This window comes from Procambarus clarkii, chromosome 33, assembly GCF_040958095.1.
Source record: "Procambarus clarkii isolate CNS0578487 chromosome 33, FALCON_Pclarkii_2.0, whole genome shotgun sequence".
Classification (NCBI taxonomy): domain Eukaryota; kingdom Metazoa; phylum Arthropoda; class Malacostraca; order Decapoda; family Cambaridae; genus Procambarus; species Procambarus clarkii.
In genome coordinates, this window is record NC_091182.1 from 36,958,492 (window position 1) to 36,980,316 (window position 21,825).

Here is a 21,825-nt window from a genome sequence, read left to right on the forward strand (position 1 = left end):
GGAACGCCACTACACCACAGAGATACTATGTTTGCGTGTATGTGGCTTTGTAAGAATGTAAGAACACCAATGTTATGTACTTTCACAAACTCAGTATACCTTCTTGTATATAAATTAAAAAAACATATAAATAAATAAAATAAAATAACATAAAATATACTGTATTTATATAAGCGTCTAAGCAGCGAACGCACACCAACGAATAGAGACCAGCATTTATATAACAAAACCAGTGTCCTATGGAATTGATTTAACTTCCCTACAAGCTTTTTTAATAAATCTTAAATGTTTTGTGGATATTTATGCTACACATTGTTGTAAAGATGCATTTTACTAGTTCATACCATGCAGTTCATAAATTTGCGACAAATAGATTTGCTCATAAATTTGCGACGTCTACCGTCGACTGGCGCACCAGCGAACACTCTCCAGGGAACAATATATCAGAGATAAGTCGCTCCACAACATAAACGCTAATATCGTTGACGTGGCGTTTCTGCCACTTATTTCAGTGTAATTTGGCTATAAAGTGAGATTATTTCAGAGTAAAAACATGCCTTTTCACGGTCGACATTCAGCAGCGACATCATAGTGGGTAAATATGTCATATTTCTTCATTAATGCTAGGAGGCTTGGTGAAGCATTAGTTGGCTTTTTATAATTGCATAAAACCCCCATAAGAGCTGCCTTATTTGCCTTCTCAGAGCTGGCTGTCCCAGCTGGCTGTCCCAGCTCTGAGTCTGAACGCCTGAATCACTGAATCACTGATTCAGGCGTCGGGTCGGCGTTCACCCAAGTTACCCTAATGATTCTGTCTAGCTGGATTTTGAATTTTTTTTAGTCGCATTTCGGCATGGATACAAGTCACGTCGTATATAAGACAATTCGATTCGCCAGTGGATTTTTTGAAACCACTTTAACTAAAGTCAACTCAACATAAACCAAGATAACCAAACTAAAGTGGGCCCATACAACCTAACCAAAGCTAATTTACCTGAATTTATCTGAGGGCCACTAACATACTAGTGGCCTTCACAAGGACAGGCAGTCGGCGGTTTGTCAAAGGTACTGAAGTTTGTCGGCAGTTTTAGCAGTGTCTGGTGCAGTGGTAAGACACTCCCTCAACTCTTTGGCTTGGGTTCGTATCTTGGCTGTGGAGGATTGACTGGTCGTTAATGCTTAACTGTAACCTCTGTTCACCCAGCAGTTAATGGGTACCTGGTTGTTAAACGATTTTGCAGGTTGTGTTCCAGGGAAAATTAGGATTAAGGACGTGCCTGAAATGCTATACATGCTAGTGGCTTTACAAGAATGTAAGAACTTTTGCATATAAATAAAATAAAAAATAAAAAATACTCCATTTGCCCTGATGATTTTTTCCAGCTGGATTTTAATATGTAACAGAGTTTTGGTATTTACAGCTTTGGCGGGTAGGCAGTTCCATGGGTGTATAACACTGGGTGAAAAGCTCCTGTTTTCAGTTCTACATTGTGGTTTGTTGAGCTTGAAACAGTTGCTCCTTGTTTGGGTTGGGGTATGGTCGTTTCGGACATGAGACTATTCGATGAAGCTTGTTTTCTGTTTGCTAAAACCATATACAGTACAGTATATTGTTATGCTAGGCTGTATTAGCATAGGTTAGGCTTTATTGGGTTTGGTTAGGTTAGGTTGGATTAAACTAGGTTATGTTAGGTCGGTTTTAATATTCGTTGGTGAATCATCTTGTATCTGTGATACATCTTGATACATCAATCCGAGGCAAACCTTGCATCTGTGATACATCTGACCTCTTGAAGTTGTCCGGATCAACATCCTCCAAATTCTTCAATATTTTAAGTTTCAATGAGATCCGCTCTGTTATGCTTGTAGGATCTCTCATGCTGTCTCTCATTTATCTGTTTATTTTTTATTTGTTTTATTTTTTGTTATTTATGTTCAAGAAGGTACTTTAGGTTGTGAAAGTACATAACGTTGCTGTGTGAGTATTACATTTTTGCAAAGCCACTAACACGCATAATATTTCAGGCAGGTCCTCTATCTTAGGGGTCCCAGTAATACAGTTGGGCTCGTTCTTGACTCACAATCAAGAATTCCAGGTTCGAATCCTGGGCAGGACAGAAATGGTTGGGCATGTTTCCTATCACCTAATGCTCGTGTCCATCTAGTAGTAAATAAGTATCCCGGACTTAGTCAGCTTGTTGTGGGTTTGCATCCTGGGAAGGGATCATTAATTCAACCCTCTGGGGAACCTTGATGTGAGTCTAACATGTAATGTATGTATAAACTGGCTACCTGTCACCTGGCACTGTGAATTATGTATCTAATAAAAGTAAAAGTACAGTGGTACCTTTAATTTCTAATTTAATCCATTCCTAGAGATGGTTTGAAAACCAAAAATTTTGAAACCAAAATGAATTATCCCATAAGAAATAATGTAAATGTAATTAATCTCTACCACACCCCCAAAAATATTAACTTAAAAATACATTTTTTACATACTACTACTTATATTTTTATACTACAGTATGCACAAGTATATCTTACCTTTATCGAGGACCCTTGTAGGCGTATGGAAGACGATGAGGAAGGGGGTGAGGAAGAGAGGGGTTAGTGTTTGAAAAGGGAAGTCCCCCTTCCATTATAACAGCAGTGATGACATTTCTGGGGTAGTCTCTCTTACGTTTTCAGGCATACCACTAGGACCTGGCTGTGGCTCGCTGCTTGCTTGTCTTATTAAGAATCTGTCTATAGACACTTGTTTTTCCCTAAGTTTTAACACTTGTCTGTAGTGAGACATCACATTGTCTCACTGAATGATCTCGTATTTTTTCCTCTAGTCATCCTCAAAACTATTTTGTTTGGCTTAACTTTACCAATGACTTTCTTGGAACGCATGGCATGAAGTGACCTTCCAAATATAATACTGTATACATATTATATATAATAAGTGATATATAATAAAAACTTTTATGCTCAGAAACCAAAAAAGCACAAAAACAATGAAATTCTTCACAAAGAATTAGAGCGCGCTCATCACTAGGCGGGGAAACACCGGTAAACTGAAGTGCGCCACATGCTTGGTCGGCCCATACGTGTATCAACAAACTCAAGCACTAAGGCAAACCTTGAATATCGAGTCAAATTTTTAGAAGAAATTGAGCTCGAGAACCAAAAAATTAAAAAAAGAGGGGCATTCGAAAACCAAGGTTCCACTATAATAATAGTTACAGTCATGGTCAAAACTCTCTTTAATGGGTAATTGAGGATATGTTAAACTTTGCAACACTGATTTTTGAGGTGCCTAGTTTTTTCAAGAATTACCACATTTTGTTTTTACATTATCGACTAAGCAATACAGTATTTGCATTGTATTGTTGATGAAAACTGTTTTTTACTGTTAATATTTTTAATAAATCTTATTTGATATCATAATTCTTTTTGTGACGAATTGGAGCATATGATCAAATATAATCCTGGAATCATGTACAACAAACTGTAGAGTCTATTTACAATAGTAAAGAACCAACATATAATGAATGAAAGTCCAGGTCGCTTGTGTCATAGATTACGATTGGATCTTCAAACAGATTGCTGTATGTTATTATTAAATTATTTTAATATTATCAATTATATAAGTACTGTTTATTTAATTATACACGCCTAGTAATTACATATGAATACAATTTTTTAATGTGAATGTCCTTAATTGAATTTAACGTGAATGTCCTTAATTGAATTTAACATTAAGCTGTTTTATTGGTTAATAAACTGCAAATGGCATCTGAATCTTTGCTGGCTATACAGAGAAGGGAGTGAGCATGAGAGACCAGTAGAAGCAATCAGTTATATGATTTGACATTAAAGGGAAAAACAATTGTTTTAAAATGTGTAATATGCTTATAATAGCTGCATATTTTTAATTTATTAGTAGGCAAATTACCATTTTGTTTCTAAAGTTTTGTTTCTAAACCAAATCTAGTAATTACCTAAGTATAGTTACAGAATGAGAGCTATGCTTGTGTTGTCTGTCTTCCCAGCACTCTTTGTCATATACTGTAATTCTTTGAAACTACTGACGGTTTTGGCCTATATCACAATCTCTCTTACCTTAACTTGTTCCAACAGTCTACCATTCTGTTTTCGAAAGTGAATTTTCTTATATTTCTTAGACAACTTTGTTTAGTTAGCTTAAATCTTGTTTTTGAAGTTCTAGGTCTCATAAATTCTTCCTTATCAGTTTTGTCAATTCCCATTACATACTATTTTGTATGCAGTGATCATATCATCTCTTTTTCTTCTGTCTTCTAGTTTTGGCATATTTATTGCCTCTAAATTATCTTCGCAGCTCTTATCACTCAGATTTACATGCTCTCCACACTTGCCAAATCGACAAATGACTTTGCATGTTACCTTTTGGTGTATTGAGTAATCCTGTACCCTCTGGAAGAATTATTAATTGTAATTAGCACGTATAGGATTAGTGTAGAACTTCTTGGAATGTTGAATTCTTAGGGATAAGTTATGTGGAATTAACAGGCATCTAATTGCCTGTCATGAACTAATGAGAATTTTGAGCAATTATATTTCTCCTAATATAATTAGTAGTAGTAGGCATCCATCAGTCATAGGAGACTATGGAGTTGCGCTCTGCTCTGGAATGGTCTCTCCAGGGCGCAAAGCCAGGGTAGGATGATAGGGAGGAGAAGCTGTCACCCAAGCAGCAGGTCCCCGTCTCCACGGCACTGAAAGTCTCCAATGGAAAGACAAATGCCAATATTATTGGTTACAGCGCAGTCACAGGAACTCTCAGAACGAGGTTAAAGGCAACAAACATCAAAGATTTTAAAAGAAGGCACAGAGACTCCAAAGCCGGAGACTGCTGTGGTCAGGGCTGGAGAAGAACTACCCCTAGCAAGGGCAAGGACGACCCCAGCCTCCTAAAGCAGAGCTTGGGCCACACGAGCTCTTATAAAAAAGTAACTGCTCAAATATTCATTTTTTCTAGGCATCCGACTCAATGTGTTAGGTTTCTGGTTAGGCTAAAATGTTGACATTTAATGGAGTGACAAATCAAGAAAATGGGTTGGACGATTAATGGTGTCGAGGAAATTAGGATGAATGACAAACTGTGAGAAGTCGCCGAGAAGTGGTTTCCAGATCACAACTAATGTGAATTATCTCTAAAGGTGGACTTCCGAGACCACACACCTACGGGTTCCAGATATAGATCATCACAGCCACCTTTCACCCGAGGTCAGCTTCCTTCAAGACCAAGTAAAAGAGTAATAATTAGTAATTAATTTTCACACAACGTTCCATTCGCATCCAGCCAGGTTTTTATATACATACTATATAGATGTCACATCTGTGACGGTAAAAAAAACATGCTTTTTCTGAATAACTGTTTTTCATGTGTTTTTCCTGTGAGGGAAATCTTGGAAACCTCTTTACCAATTGCTTTGAAATTTTGACACAACATTGCATTCGAAGAGGTGCGTCTTTTTATATATCTAATATATACATGCCTCACCTGTGACAGTTTTTTTTTTTTTTTTTTTTTAAGTGCCATCTGTTGGACGTAAGAGCAGCACACGTTGTAATCTCCGAAAGTTCTTCACCAATTGCTTTGAAATTTTGACACAACATTGCATTAGAATAGGCGCGTCTTTTTATATACCTACTATAAAGATGCCACCCCTGTGACAGGTAAAAACATGAGTTTTTGAAACACAGCGCTATCTGTTGCACATAATAGCAACATGCACGCTATGCTAAATATGTCACAAATTCCATTTCAATGTTTCCGATTGCATTGATAAATTTTATTTTCATAGATTTCGATTTATTTTATTTTTTATTGAATTATATTGTGTAATTACCTAAGTATAATTACCTAAGTGTAGTTACAGGATGAGAGCTACGCTCGTGGTGTCCCGTCTACCCAGCACTCTTTGTCATATAACGCTTTGAAGCTACTGACGGTTTTGGCCTCCACACCTTCTCACCTAACTTGTTTAAATCTATGACCTCTTGTTCTTAAAGTTCCGGGTCTTAGGAATTCTTCCCTATCAATTTTATCGATTCCTGTTACTATTTTGTACTTAGTGATCATATCGCCTCTGTTTCTTCTATCTTCTAATTTTTGTATATTTAATGTCTCTAACCTCTCCTCGTAGCTCTTGCTCTTCAGTTCTGGGAGCCAATTGGTGGCATGTTTTTGCACCTTTTCCAGTTTGTTTATGTGCTTCTTAAGATATGGGCACCATACAACCGCTGCATATTCCAGCTTTGGTCTAACAAAAGTCGTGAACAATTTTTTTAGTATTTCGCCATCCATGTATTTAAAAGCAATTCTGAAGTTAGAAAGTGTAGCATAGGTTTCTCGCACAATGTTCTTAATGTGGTTCTCAGGTGACAGTTTTCTATATAGAACCACCCCTAGATCCCTTTCTTTGTCAGAATTCTTTAAAGATTTCTCACATAATTTATAGGTTGTGTGGGATCTATGTTCTCCTATTCCACATTCCATAACATGGCATTTATTCACATTAAATTCCATTTGTGAAGTGGTGTTCCATATACTTATTTTGTCCAGGTCTTCTTGAAGGGCATGACTATCTTCTAGGTTTCTTATCTTCCCTATTATCTTGGCATCATCAATAAACATGTTCATATAATTCTGTATTCCATCTGATAGATTGTGTATGTAGACAATGAACATTACCAGTGCAAGAACTGAACCCTGTGGTACTCTACTTGTGACATTCCTCCAATCCAATACATTGCCTCTGATTACGGCCCTCATTTTTCTATCAGGAAATTTTTCATCCATGCTAGAAGCCAATATGTTCCAGTTTCCAGAACAACCTCTTTTGTGGAACTCTGTCAAAAGCCTTTTTTAGGTCCAGATAGATGCAGTCAACCTAACCATTTCTTTTCTGTAAAATCTCTTGTGGCTTGATCATAGAAACTGAGTAAATTCGTTACACAGGATCTTCCAGATCGAAAACCATACTGCCTGTCTGAAATTATATTGTTTTTCTCCAGGTGTTCTACCCATTTAGTTTTAATTATTTTTTCCAATATTTTGACTATTACACTTGTCAATGATACAGGTCTATAATTAAGGGGGTCTTCCCTGCTGCCACTTTTGTAGATTGGCACGATGTTAGCCTTTTTCCACACATCAGCTACAACTCCTTTACACAGGGATTCCTGAAAAATCAGTTGAAGTGGAATGCTGAGCTCAGGTGCACATTCTCTCAGAACCCATGGTGAAACTCCATTTGGATCAACTGCTTTTTACTTAGTTCCTTTAGCATTTTTTCCACTTCATCTCTAGACACCTCTATGTGCTCTATGCTGTCCTCTGGAATTCTTATTGTGTCTGGTTCCCTGAAGATTTCATTATGTACAAACACACTTGGAAACTTTTTGTTTAATGTTTCACACATTTCCTTTTCATTTTCTGTGAATCTATTTCCCATTTTCAACCTCTGAATACAATGGGGCCTCGACTTACGATGCTAATCCGTTCCCAGAGACGGATCTTAAGTCGAAATATCGTAAGTCGAAGTGATTTTTCCCATAAGAAATAAAGGGAATTGAATTAATCCTTTCCCCACCCTCCAAAATATTAACATACAAATACATTTTATACTGAATACAATGTTTTTTTCTAACTACAACACAGTACCTAAGTTTATCTTACCTTTATGGAGGGCTCTTGATGGCGTATGGAAGATGGTGATGAGGGGGGAGGAGGAGAGTTGTTACTGTTTGGAAGGGGAGTCCCCTTCCATTATCACATCAGGCAGTGATGTTTTCTCTGGGGTACTCTCTCCTACGTTTTGCCTGAATACCACTAGGACTAGGACCTGGTTGTGGTTCAGTGCTTGTTTGTCTCGCTACAAATTTCTCAAGAGACATTTGTTTTTCCCCTTGTTTTAACATTTGTCTGTAATGATGCATCACTTTAGCACCATAATGTCCTTTTTCTTAGCCAGTATGGTGGATATCGTTGACTGAGATTTGTTGTACTGCCTAGCCAGTTCAACAACCCACACACCATCTTCATATTTACGAATGATCTCTTGTTTCTGCTCTATGGTCATTCTTACATGGGATCTCATATGTTGAGTCTTACCACTGACTTTCCTGGGACTCATGGTGTGATATATAATAATTACTTTAATGTTCAAAATGCAAAAAATCACTACAAACGCGGAATTTCTTATAGGTGCGATCGTCACTAAGTGGGCAGCTGTAGTAAACTGAGGCAGGTCGGACCGCGTGACTGGAAACCATGCGCTCGGTCGACCCGAACGTGTACCAACAAATATAGTAAGTCGATGACACCATCGGATGTCAAGTCGCATTTTTCGATGAAATTTACATCGTAACTTGAAATTATCGTAAATCAAGGTGCCACTGTATTATCCTTTACCTGCAATTTGTTGTTTATGAATTTATAGAATAGACCTGGTTCTGTTTTACATTTGTCCGCAATCCCTTTTTTTCAAAATTTCTTTCTGCGCTTCTCCTCACTGCCATGTAGTTGTTTCTCACATCTTTATATCGCTGGTATGTTTGGGGGTTTGGCCTCTTCCTATATTGATTCCATTTTTGTATCTTTTGGTCTCTGGCCCTCTCGCAATTTCTGTCGAACCAATCATGTTTCCTAGTTCTGCATCTCTGCTTTGGAATTGTGTGGTATTGTGTTGGAATTGAGCTGTGTTGTTTACCATACCGTTCATTTCGTAAGTATAAGTATAGATGCCACACCTGTGACAGATAAAACTATACTTTTCTTGAAAACCAGTGCCATCTGTTGTATGTAAGAGCAGCACACATGCTATACTAAATATGTTACAATTCCATTTCAATGTTTCTGATTGCATTGATAAATTGAATTTTCATAGATTTTGATTTATTTTCATTTTGATTTAATTATTTTGTGTGAATTGCATTGGAATTGATCTGTTGTTTACCGTACCGTTCATTTCGTGAGTATAGCTTTTTTTTTATTTTTTCATATTTTCATTATATTTTCTGGGGGGAGCCCCGTCGGCTCCCCGGAGCTTTACTGGCTGATATGCTAATGTCAGACTTTGGCATCAGTCATGTGTATGGAGTTCTAGGGCCTACCGGGGACCACGGCCAGAACCTGGCCCCCTCAGAGAGGCAAGGGGACCAATGGCCTATAGAAACCCCCGTGTGGCAGGATGTGCAGAATACCCCTGTTGAAAAGCGGAGGTGCAACAGGTACTCTGAGAGGGAACTCTATCAACATCAGAGGCCTGAGACTGTTCAACACGCTTCCGCTACACATAAGGGGCATAACTGGCCGACCCCTCACAGTGTTCAAGAGAGAACTGGATAAGCACCTCCAAAGGATACCTGATCAACTAGGCTGTGACTCATACGTCAGGCTGCGAGCAGCCGCGTCCAACAGCCTGGTTGATCAGTCCAGCAACCAGCAGGCCTGGTCGACGACCGGGCCGCGGGGACGCTAAGCCCCGGAAGCTCCTCAAGGTAACCTCAAGGTAAGGTGGTAGGAAGCATTCTATGTCTGCCATCAACCGGGTCAAGCATCCAGAAAGGTAAGCATTCCAAAACAAACCCCTATTCTGGTGAAAATTGCTACCTAAAGCCGAACTAGTGGATAGAACTCTTCAACAGAAAACAAGGAAACTAGTATGACGTCATATGTCACCGCGCCGCTGTCTGCGCAGCTCCCCCCTCCCCGGGAGGGGGAAGGGGGAGCCCGAGACCTCCCACGCCGGCTATTCACCCATCAGTTCTGAGGCTGGGTGTCAAAACACGCGAAAAACCAAAAACCGCCGTCCGGAGGGAGGGAAGGTTGCCGGGGAGCCTCCGGGTCTCACCCAGAAAATGGGGTTTCATGTTCGAGCAGCTGTGCGGGAGCCTGAACTTCACCGTGCTGGTCTACTCATCGGGTCGGATCTGGCTTTGGTGGCTGTTCTGGTTTCTTCGGGGTTGTCCCTTCTGCCGCTCTCGCGATTGATGGGTTTGGATCCCAGGAGTCTTGCATCAGCTGCTGAGTTGCTGGCTTCCTCTGTGGGTTTTTTGGGGTTCTGTGCCATGGCGCCTCCCCGAGCCCTCGCTCGATGTGTTCACGGATGCCTCGTCTCTCGGTTGGGGTTTTGTGACAAGTGGTCACCAGGCCAGCCAGTGTCGGTGGAGTCCATCCTACCGTCGAGCTCACAGCACGGCACGGGAGTTTGCGGCGGTGTGGCATTCACTTCAGAGGATTCGTGTCGCTCGAGGAGCAACAATCCAGCTCCATTCTGACTGCTCCCCGGTGGTTTATTGCCTGAACCGCGGGCGTTCGATGCTGTCCTTGGTTCTTTGGGGCTGGTCGTTTCGGGTGACTTGTCTGCTGAGTTCTCGGGGCTTGGCTCTCCTGGCGGTTCATGTTCAGGGGGTGTCAAACGTCCTGGCGGACGGCCTGTCTCAGTTCATTCCCCTTTCCACGGAATGGAAGGTTGATGCTGACTCGTTCAGTTGGCTCTGCCGGACGTACGGGCGCGCAGAGGTGGACCTCTTCGCATCGACGTGGTCGAGGCATCTTCCAGTTTATGTGGCGCCCTTCCCAGACTGCGAGACCGTCGGGGTAGATGCCTTTCAGCTGGACTGGTCGAGGCGGAGTTACCTGTACCTCTTCCCACTGGTCTGGTTGTTGCTCCGGAACCTGGCTTGGTTGGAGACTTACCAGGGAAAAGTAGTCCTTTGGCTCCTTGGTGGCCGGCCCAGCCTTGGTTTCAGGCACTTCTTGCTCGATGTCAGAAACCGAGGGTCTTCCTGCGGCTCCGCCTCTTTCAGCAGATCGGTCCGTTCTGGTATGTGGCTGGTTCGATCTTCTCCTCTACTCTTCGCGTCTGGTCTTTTTGATGCGGGTGTATCACCACTTGTATGGTGATCAGGTGGCTTCGTTGATGGTGTCCCACCTGCGAGTTTCATCTAGACGGCAGTATGAAATTTCCTGGCGGTCCTTTCGGCATTTTTTGTCTCTTTGTAGGTTGTCTTCGATTTCTGATCGGGTTTTGTTCTTTCTCTCTTGGTTGTTTCAGGACCGTCATCTTATGCCAAATACTGTCGCCTCGTATCGTGCGGTGCTGGCAGAGCCGCTGCAGTTTGCATTCGAGGAGGATGTCTCTCCTCCGTTCTGCAAGCTTTCTCGGGCGTTGTTTCACCTCCAGCCTGCTCATGGGCCGCCTGAGCCATCCTGGTCGTTGGACAGAGTGCTCTCTTTTCTCTCTTCTCCTCGGTTTGTGGTGGCCCCCCTCGGTTCAGGACCGTTTTTTTAAGGCTCCTTTCTTGTTGGCATTGGCCTCTGGGGGGGTCGGGGAGCTTCATGCTCTCCTACGGCACAGGGGTTTCTGCTCTTTTGGTCCTGGTGGTCGTTTCGTTTGTTTGCAACCTTCTCCTTCTTTTCTGGCGAAGAATGAGTCTGCTGCTTTCCGAAAGGGTACTTGGGTTGTTGATGCTTGGTTGGTTCGGCTAGGGTTCTAGGCCTACTGACATGTTTTGTGTCTGGTTGCAGCTCTTTGTCGTTATCTGTGCGCCACTGTCTCTGTGGCAGGGGACTCACTTTGGGTGAACTCGGTTTTCCTTCTTCCCTGTTCCAGGGCACGGGTCTCCCAGGTCGTTGTGTTTTTGATACTCGGCCACTGAACTGAGGAGAGTTGCCGGCATGGAGGTCTGGGACCCCCCCCATCCCCTTCCCGGGGAGGGGGGATGTGCAAACGGATGCGTGGCATTTGTGGTGACATCATACTTGTTTCCTTGGTTTTGATTGGGGAGTTCTGTTGCTAGTTCGGCATTTGGTTTGAAATTTATTTGACCAGCAGTAGTTTGTTTTGGAATTCCTACCTTTCTGGGTGCCTGACCTGGTAGATGGCAGACAAAGACTGCTTCCAATTACACGGGGGTGTCTTTGGGCCATTGCCCCTCGTGCCTCTCTTGAGGGGGCCAGGTTTTGGCTCTGGACCCCGGTAGGCCTAGTACTTCTTCGATTGACTGTTGTCACGGTCTAATATATACACATCAGCCCGATATAGCTCTAGGGAACCTCCGGGTCTCACCCAGAAAATGACGTTTCATTACATTCAACGCTGGTTTTTTTTAAGAAACAGTGCCATCTCTTGCATGTAAGAGCAACACACGCTATACTAAATATGTTACGATTCCATTTCAATGTTTACGATTGCATTGACAAATTGAATTTTCATAGATTTCAATTAACTTTCATTTTGATTTAATTATTTTGTGTGACATTGCATTGGAATTGAGCTGTGTTGTTTACCATACCGTTCATTTCGTGAGTATAAGTATAGATGCCACACCTTTGACAGGTAAAACATGCTTTTCTTGGGGGAGCCCCTACGGCTCCCCGGAGCTATCCATGGCTGATATGGATACCCTAACTATTTTGCATCAGTCGATGTGGGTGGAGTTCTAGGCCTACCGGGGACCACGAGCCAGAACCTGGCCCCCTCAGAGAGGCATGGGGAGCATTGGCCCATAGAAATGCACATGTGATTTGGAGCATTCTATATCTGCCATCGACCGGGACAGGCACCCAGAAAGGTAAGCACCACAAAACAAACCCCTATTCTGGTTAACAACAAAAATCGACAAACGAGTGGACAGAACTCCCCCAGGAAAACGAACTAACAAGCATGACATCACACGAGCCGCGCCGCATGTCTGCGCAGCTCCCCCCTCCCAGGGAGGGGGAAGGGGGAGCCCCAGACCCCCGTGCCGGCGATCTCCGCCCCAGTTCCTCGGCTGATGGGATAATGCACGGTTGTGTGGCTCCAGCTCCGGTCTTGTGTCAGTGCTGTGACTTGTTTGCAGTGCTGCTCTTACGGTGGTCGTGTGAGCTGGGAGTAGTATTCTCAGGTACTCGGGCTACATGTGCTTAGGGTCACCTTCCCTGAGTGCCCTGTGAGTACCGCCCTTGGGGCTTTCGGTTGTCTTCCACAAGTCACCTTGGGTCTACCTCTGTTGGCTTTTTGCTGCTTGGCGTTTGGCCGCCCCAAGTGTTTGGGGGTTTTCCTCCCTTGTTTACCTTGGAGTAAGTGGTAGTTATAGCACTGGTGGGGCGCAGGGTACTGCGTAGCTAGTTTTCACCTATGACAGCGGCCGGCTCTGTTCCCTCTGGGTATGTTGTCCACTTGTGTGGTTTTTCTTTTATATTTGTTTTTGCCTGGTAGGGGCTACCTACCTACCTTGAGGCTACCTCGAGGTGCTTCCGGGGCTTAGTGTCCCCGCGGCCCGGTCGTCGACCAGGCCTCCTGGTTGCTGGACTGATCAACCAGGCTGTTAGACGCGGCTGCTCGCAGCCTGACGTATGAGTCACAGCCTGGTTGATCAGGTATCCTTTGGAGGTGCTTATCCAGTTCTCTCTTGAACACTGTGAGGGGTTTGCCAGTTATGCTCCTTATGTGTAGTGGAAGCGTGTTGAACAGTCTCGGGCCTCTGATGTTGATAGAGTTCTCTCTCAGAGTACCTGTTGCACCTCTGCTTTTCAACGGGGGTATTTTGCACATCCTGCCATGTCTTCTGGTCTCATGTGGTGTTATTTCTGTGTGCAGGTTTGGGACCAGCCCCTCAATTATTTTCCACGTGTAAATTATTATGTATCTCTCCCGCCTGCGCTCAAGGGAGTACAGATTTAGGCTCTTTAGTCGGTCCCAGTAATTTAGATGTTTTACTGAGTGGATTCTAGCAGTAAAGGATCTCTGCACGCTCTCTAGGTCAGCAATTTCTCCAGCTTTGAAAGGGGCTGTCATTGTGCAGCAGTACTCCACTCTAGATAGCACAAGCGTTTTGAAAAGTATCATCATCGGTATAGCATCTCTAGTGTGAAAAGTTCTTGTTATCCAACCTGTCATTTTTCTTGCAGTTGTGACGGCTACTTTATTGTGTTCTTTAAAGGTAAGGTCTTCCGACATGAGTACACCCAGGTCCTTTACATTGCCTTTTCGTTCTATGTTATGATTTGCCTGCGTTTTGTACGTGGTTCCTGTTTTTATGTTTTCAATTTTTCCGTAGCGCATGAGCTGAAACTTATCCTCGTTGAATACCATATTATTTTCTGTAGCCCATAGAAAGACCTGATCTACATCTGATTGGAGGTAGGTTTGCCTTGTGTTCCTCCTCCCATATAATAGGTTCGTGTGTGTGGTGGCACCCCCTGCTTTGCCCTCACAGGTGGACACGTCCTGTGGGTTCAGCTTTAGCAGTTTGCTTGGTAGTTTGGGGCGCCGGTTAGCAGTGCCCTGCCTGGGATAACACTTAGCAGACCCAGTCTAGGGGCCCTGGGAAACCCCACGGGGGCACTCGGGTCCGATAGTGGAGACCCTTGCATTCCCTCTCGCTTTGTGCGAGTTGAGGGTTGCTCTGTCCCTTTGTCTCAGGGTGACTCTCCTTGTTTTTGCCTCCGTCATGCTGCCTGTTGGGTCGGTGACACATTCGACCTTGAGTCCTGCGAGCTGTGTTGCCTGTTCGTGACTCCATTCACACAGTCTGCTGATGAATTCCCGTGGGTGCGGGCAGCTCGCGCAGTTGCAGGGTAGGATGTTGCAACGCGCTCAGGTTTGTCGCTTCCCCGGGCGCCCTGATGCTGCCCCGCTTGTGTAGGGACCCAGACTTGGGGGTTTTGGTCGCTTCGGCCTTGGTTCTTCCACGCCCCCCCTTGTTTTTCCCCCTCCTCCTTCCGGCTCCTACGCATCTGCAGGCTTCGGGGTCGGGGCGGGGTTAGAGGTTCTGAAACTTGGGCAGTTTCGGGGGTTGCCCCGTCCGGGGTAGCTGCGGAGGCATTCGAGTCTGTTCCTCTGGCCGATGCTCCGGGGTCTGACCAGTGGGCCCCTTCTCTTCCAGCTCTCTCGGCTGCCCCAGCTTTTTCTTGTGGGACCGGGGCTTTGGAGGTCGACTCAGCCCCGGGGCCTGGTGTAGAGGCTCCTGTGGTTGGGGAGGAGCGGCCTTGGGCTCCATTGCGCCCCGCCTGGATTTCCGTCCTTCTGAGCGGGGCTTACTGTTGCGAGGAGTGGGGTTTTCTTTTCCCCCCTCTGCGTACGATTTGGGCTTGAGTTCTGCTCCTCCCCGGGTTCAGTTCCGTGTCCCTGTGGTTTCTTTGGTTCTGTCTTCCGGAGGTTTTCGGCTAACGGCATCTCTTCGCTTGTGGTGCGGTTGGCCTTTGCGGCTTACCTTCTGCGTGTCACAGAGTTTTCCTCCATACTGGTTCCTTCTGTTCTGGACAGGTTGGGCTCCTTGTAGCCGTTTGGGCTCCTTGTAGCCGTTTGGGCTCCTTGTAGCCGTTTGGGCTCCTTGTAGCCGTTTGGGCTCCTTGTAGCCGTTTGGTCTCCTTTGTAGCCGTTTGGTCTCCTTTGTAGCCGTTTGGTCTCCTTTGTAGCCGTTTGGGCTACTTTGTAGCCGTTTGGGCTACTTTGTAGCCGTTTGGGCTACTTTGTAGCCGTTTGGGCTACTTTGTAGCCGTTTGGGCTACTTTGTAGCCGTTTGGGCTCCTTTGTAGCCGTTTGGGCTACTTTGTAGCCGTTTGGGCTCCTTGTCGCCGTTTTGGGCTCCTTGTAGCCGTTTGGGCTCCTTGTAGCCGTTTGGGCTCCTTGTAGCCGTTTGGGCTCCTTGTAGCCGTTTGGGCTCCTTGTAGCCGTTTGGGCTCCTTGTAGCCGTTTGGGCTCCTTGTAGCCGTTTGGGCTCCTTGTAGCAGTTTGGGCTCCTTGTAGCAGTTTAGGCTACTGTCGCCAGTTGGGCTGCTTGTCGCCGGTTGGGCTACTTCTCGCCTTGTTGGGCTACTTCTCGCCTTGTTGGGCTACTTCTCGCCTTGTTGGGCTACTTCTCGCCTTGTTGGGCTCCTTGTAGCCGGTTGGGCTACTTCTCGCCTTGTTGGGCTACTTCTCGCCTTGTTGGGCTCCTTGTAGCCGGTTGGGCTACTTCTCGCCTTGTTGGGCTACTTCTCGCCTCGTTGGGCTACTTTTCTTTCGCGTCCTGCGCATGCGCCGTGGGAGTTTGTTTTGGTTCCGGGCAGTGTGCACACATGCTTCTGCATCCATTTTCTCTCGGGGGGGTGGGGGGGGGGGCTTCGCCTCTCGCTCTTTTCTTAAACCAATCCGTGCCCCGTTGCTTTGGGGGTGTTCTGGGGTGCCGCTGTGAGGAAGTCACAAGGTTTTTCCCTGCGTTCTAGGGTGGGGAGCCTCCTTCGCCGCTCCCCTCCTCTCCAGCATGGGCACCCTGACCGCTTCCGGCGGCTACGGACTCGAAAGCTTGCGTCATGGCCCTTCAGCGCCTATGTTCTGCAGGTGAGTTGGTGCAGTTTGGCGTCTCCTTCGTCCTGACACTGTTTTGTTTTTGGACGTAGGAATGGGTGTACATACGTACTTGAGAACGTGGACCGTATCACCCGAGGTGCCTACTGCAGGGCTATTAGCCCATACTGGGCAGCTCTTGTTCTCTCCACCTGATTCCTTCCTCGGTTCACGAGTGTCTGCGGGTGGCCTCTTGGCCCTTCCGAGGTGGCTCCTGCCTGTCCTCCTCCTGCCCCTCTCTTATGCTTGTCTAACCTTGCTTGGGTTCGGGGCCCCGCCTCCACCTTGTTCCGCAGTGAAATGGTGGGGGTGCCTGTTCGGTGGTACGTTTTCCTGTGTCGAGGGTGTTTTGTGCTCGCCTCCGTGTGCTTGCAGAATTGGGTTCTGGCTCTTTGGTTCTGCCTCTCCCCTGTCGTTTGCCTGTCGAGCGGATTCTGTGCTTCATGGGCGCTCTCGTCTCAGCTCTTGGAGCGGTGTATGGGGTCAGCCCAAGTTGGGCTGCCTAATGTGTTCCTTCGATTGCCTGTTACACTGCACACGTTTCTTCTACCGTCCCTGTGGCTCAGTTGGGTGCTCGGTTTCCGCCTGTGTCCCCTTGTGTGCCGCTCGTGTACAATTTATCTATCTTCTCTGTCGCTTCCTCGGGAAGTGTGGTGACGTTTTGCTGCGGTTTTGGTACTGCAGCTGCGTGTCGGGGTTGGTTGTGGCATTATGTTCGGCCCTTCCGTGCTCCCTCTGGGGCACAGAAGGCCCTGGGGGCATACGCCACGGGCGACCAGGGATTGATGATGTCATGCGCGAACTTATGGATCCCATAGCAGGCAAAGTAAGTACAATTTTGACTTTTTGTTAACATATCCATACTCAGGGAAGGGTTTTCGACACTTTCAAAAAAACAAAGAATTTTTTTCCAGAGAATTTATTTCCTGCGCACTGGGGGGGGGGGGGTGTCATATTTGGAAGCCGAGCAGTTGAGGGGGTTAAAGGGCAAGGCTGTGTTTCTTATTTTCATAGTCTCTTAGCATCGTCTGCAAACATGTTCATATAATTCCGTATTCCCTCTGGTTGGTCGTTTATGTAGACAATGAACATTACCGGTGCAAGAAACGAACCCCGTGGTACTCCTCCACTCGTGACATTTCTCCAGTCCAATACATTATCTCTGATTACTGCCCTCATTTTTCTGTCAGTTAGAAATTTTTTCATCTCTGTAAGAAACCTCCCTGTCACCGCTCCAGCCTGTTCCAGTTTTCAGAACAGCCTCTTGTGTGGGACTGTCAATCCTTTTTTTAGGTCCAGATAGACACAGTCAACCCAACCACCTTTTTCCTGTATTATCTTTGTGGCTCTGTCATAAAAACTAAGTAAATTTGTTACACAGGATCTTCTTGTTCGAAAACATACTGTTTGTCCGTTATTATTTCATTACTTTCTAGGTGCTCAATCTATTTGACTTTAACTATTCTTTTTAGTGTTTTGACTACCACACTTGTTAATGATACGCGTCTATAATTTAGAGGGTCCTCTCAACTACCATTTTTATAGATTGGTATTATGTTTGCCTTTTTCCATATATCAGCTAAGATTCCTGTGCACAAGGATGTCTGGAATATTAACTGGAGTGGAATGCTCAGCTCAGTTGCACATTCTCGCAGCACCCGAGGTGAAACTCCATCAGGTCCAACCACTTTATTTCTTTCTAGCCCCATGAGTAATTTTTCCACTTCGTCTTGAGATACCTCTGTCAAAATAAAAATAAAAATGTTTATTCAAGTAAAAGTACATACATAGTAGATGAGTTACAAACATAATGTTGGAGTTATAGATAGAGCTAGTACATACAATACCTAAAGCCACTAATACTGCTCAGCGTTTCGGGCAAAGGCATGTATCTATGGCTTGTTCTGGAATTGGTATTAGGTCCGGTTCTGTGAAATCCTCATTTTGTACAAATACACTTTGGAACTGTTCATTTAGCATTTTACACATTTCTTTTTCATTCTCAGTAGTCCAATTTCCCATTCTCAATCTCTGGATTTTATCCTTCACATGCAGCTTGGTTTTAATAAATTTATAGAGGAGGCCTTGGTCAGTTTTACATTTGTCTGCTATACCTTTCTCAAAGTTCCTTTCTGCCTCTCTCCTCGTTGTTGTCCAACCACTTGGGCTGGACGGTAGAGCGACGGTCTCGCTTCCTGCAGGTTGGCGTTCAATCCCCGACTGTCATGTCCATGTCCATAAATGGTTGAACACCATTCTTTCCCTCCCCCCTGTCCCATCCCAAATCCTTATCCTGATCCAAGTGCTATATATTCATAATGGCTTGGCACTTTCTCCTGATAATTCCCTCCTCTCTCTCCTCGCTGTTGTGTGTAATTGTTTTTTGGTTGCCTGTAGTGCTGGTATTTTTGGGGGATAGGCCTCTTCCTATATTGAACACTCTTGCGGGTGATCAATTACCTATATTAAACATTCATATGCATATGTCCGTGTAGAGAATTTTATTGCGATTCCAATGATACCAAAATTAGCGATGTAGGACAACTGTAGGCTTCGCAACCATTAAGAGAGTGGAAACATTTTGTTGCTGTTTGGCGCTCTCGGCGAGTGATCTGCATAGTTTTTTATTTGGTGTTGATACTCCTTATGCTTGGGCGGCATTTTATAGGTATGCTCTTATAGACAATTTCATTGCGAACACAGAGATACCAAATTTAAATACGTGCGCCTTCAATTATTGTCAGGACAGTCAAAAGAGTGTACACTTTTTCGGTCTTACCGCGTAGGCGCGCAAAGTGCCGAAAGCATCTGGGGTATTGTTTTTTTTTGAGCGCCGAGAGCGCGAAAGTGTTAACATTAAATTCCATTTGCCAAGTGGTGCTCCATATACTTATTTTGTCCAGGTCTTCTTGAAGGGCATGACAATCATCTAAATTTTTTATCCTTCCTATTATCTTAGCATCGTTAGCAAACATGTTCATATAATTCTGTATACCAACTGGTAGATCATTTATGTAGACAATAAACATCAGTGGTGCAAGAACTGAACCCTGTGGTACTCCACTTGTGACATTTCTCCAGTCCGATACATTGCCTCTGATTACTGCCCTCATTTTTCTATCAGTCAGAAAATCTTTCATCCATGTTAGAAGATTACCTGTCACCCCTCCAATATTTTCCAGTTTCCAGAACAACCTCTTATGTGGAACTCTGTCGAAAGCGTTTTGTAGGTTCAGATAGGTGCAGTCAACCCAACCATCTCTTTCCTGTAAAATCTCTGTGGCTTGATCATAGAAACTTGAGTAAATTCGATAGACAGGATCTTCCAGATCGAAAACCATACTTTCTGTCTGATATTATATCATTTCATCTCCAGGTGTTCTACCCATTTAGTTTTGATTAGTTTTTCCAATACTTTCACTATTACACTAGTCAATGATACAGGTCTATAATTGAGGGGATCTTCCCTGCTGCCACTTTTGTAGATTGGAACTATGTTAGCCTGTTTCCACACGTCTGCTACGATTCCTGTACACTAGGGATGCCTGAAAGATCAGTTGAAGTGGAATGCTGAGCTCAGATGCACATTCTCTCAGAACCCATGGTGAAACTCCATCTGGATCAACTGCTTTGTTCTTACATAGCTCCTTTAGCATATTTTCCACTTCATCTCTAGGACACCTCTATACGCTCTACGTTGTTCTCTGGAATTCTTATTGTGTCTGGTTCTTTGAAGATCTCATTTTGTACAAACACACTTTGGAACTTTTCGTTTAATGTTTCACACATTTTCCTTTTCACACATTTCGTTTCAGGCAAAGGCATGTATCTATGGCTTGTTCTGGAATTGGTATTAGGTCCGGTTCTGTGAAATCCTCATTTTGTACAAATACACTTTGGAACTGTTCATTTAGCATTTTACACATTTCTTTTTCATTCTCAGTAGTCCAATTTCCCATTCTCAATCTCTGGATTTTATCCTTCACATGCAGCTTGGTTTTAATGAATTTATAGGAAAGCCCTGGATCTGAGTTACATTTGTCTGCTATACCGTTCTCAAAGTTCCTCTCTGCCTCTCTCCTTACTGCCGTATAGTTGTTTCTTGCATCTTTGTATGTTTGCGGGTTTGGCTTCTTTCTATAATGATTCCATGCTAGTGTCTTTTGATCTCTGGCCCTCTTGCAATTTCTGTTGAACCAACCCTGTTTCCTAGGTCTGCATGTCTGTTTTGGTAATTACCTAAGTGTAGTTACAGGATGAGAGCTATGCTCGTGGTGTCCCGTCTTCCCAGCACTCTTTGTCATATAACGCTTTGAAACTACTGATGGTCTTGGCCTCCACCACCTTCTCCCCTAACTTGTTCCAACCGTCTACCACTCTGTTTGCGAAAGTGAATTTTCTTATATTTCTTCGGCATCTGTGTTAAGCTAGTTTATATCTATGACCTCTTGTTCTTAAAGTTCCAGGTCTCAGGAAATCTTCCCTATCGATTTTATCAATTCCTGTTACTATTTTGTATGTAGTGATCATATCACCTCAATTATACTCAAAAAAAAAATTTCTAAGTTCCCCATAGCGTCCTCTCTTGAAATGTTTTACAACTGTTTCATTGTCCCTATTCTCTACTAGATTATATCGGAAAGCTTATTTAATGTCCAAGAGGACGTGATCACTCTTTCCCAAGGGTGGAAGGTACTGGATGTCAAATACCTCTTCTTCTTCTTTTCTGGTGAATACTAGATCCAGTACTGACGGAACATCCCTTTCCCTCATTCTTGTGGCCTGCTTGACGTGTTGATACATGAATGTCTTCAAGATGAGGTTTACAAATCTGCCTGTCCAAATGTCCTCTGTTCTTGCCTCGTAGGCCTCCCAGTCTATTGCCTTAAAGTTGAAGTCCCCCATTACCAACAATCAGGATTTATCTTTGTCAGCTCTTTCCATAATCTCTCTCATGACCATTATGAGGCCCTCTCGTTTGTCATCCAGTTCTTCCTTTGTCCATATGTTGCTTGGTGGTGGGCTGTAGGCATTTAAAATTATCAGCTTATCATCTTGATTCCAGAGCTGCAATGCCATTATGTCAATATCTCGAGGGTTTTCAAACATTAATTCTCTTACCTTCAGGTGTTCTTTCACCAGCACAGCCACTCTTCCCCCCTTCCTAGTTTTCCTGTCACGTCTCCAAACTGAGTAGCCCCTTGGGAATACGACTTCATTTAAAATATTTTCTTCAATTTTCATCTCTGTTAATGCGACAATATCTGGGACTTTGAGCTGAATTATATCCTTCAACTCCAATATTTTTTATCTCAATTCATCTATGTTGGTATATACTATTTTCAGGAATATGTTCCCCTTCCCTTCGTTCATTACACTCCCTTCCTTTAATTATTTTGTTGCTTTGTCTTTATGTACTATTTCATGAGCTTTCCAGCCCCTGACACTGTAGAAAAAAGAATTCCTCTCTTCT

The 21,825-nt window shown here is 44.2% G+C and overlaps 1 protein-coding gene across 10 annotated transcripts in view; it reads left to right on the forward strand.

The window, feature by feature from the left end:
• Positions 1-396: 396 nt before the first annotated feature.
• The window catches only part of LOC123765217 (uncharacterized), a 321,546-nt gene continuing 300,117 nt past the window's right edge, over positions 397-21,825 (forward strand). For 3 of the 10 annotated variants that reach the window (XR_011230261.1, XM_045753687.2, XM_045753694.2), the window contains exon 1: positions 433-595. The gene's annotated coding sequence lies outside the window, so the exon portion shown is untranslated. Of the gene's footprint in view, positions 596-804; positions 1,066-5,186; positions 5,254-8,239; positions 8,415-21,825 lie in introns of those variants that run through there. The other 7 variants (XM_045753693.2, XM_045753696.2, XM_045753689.2 and 4 more) reach the window with 6 other exon arrangements.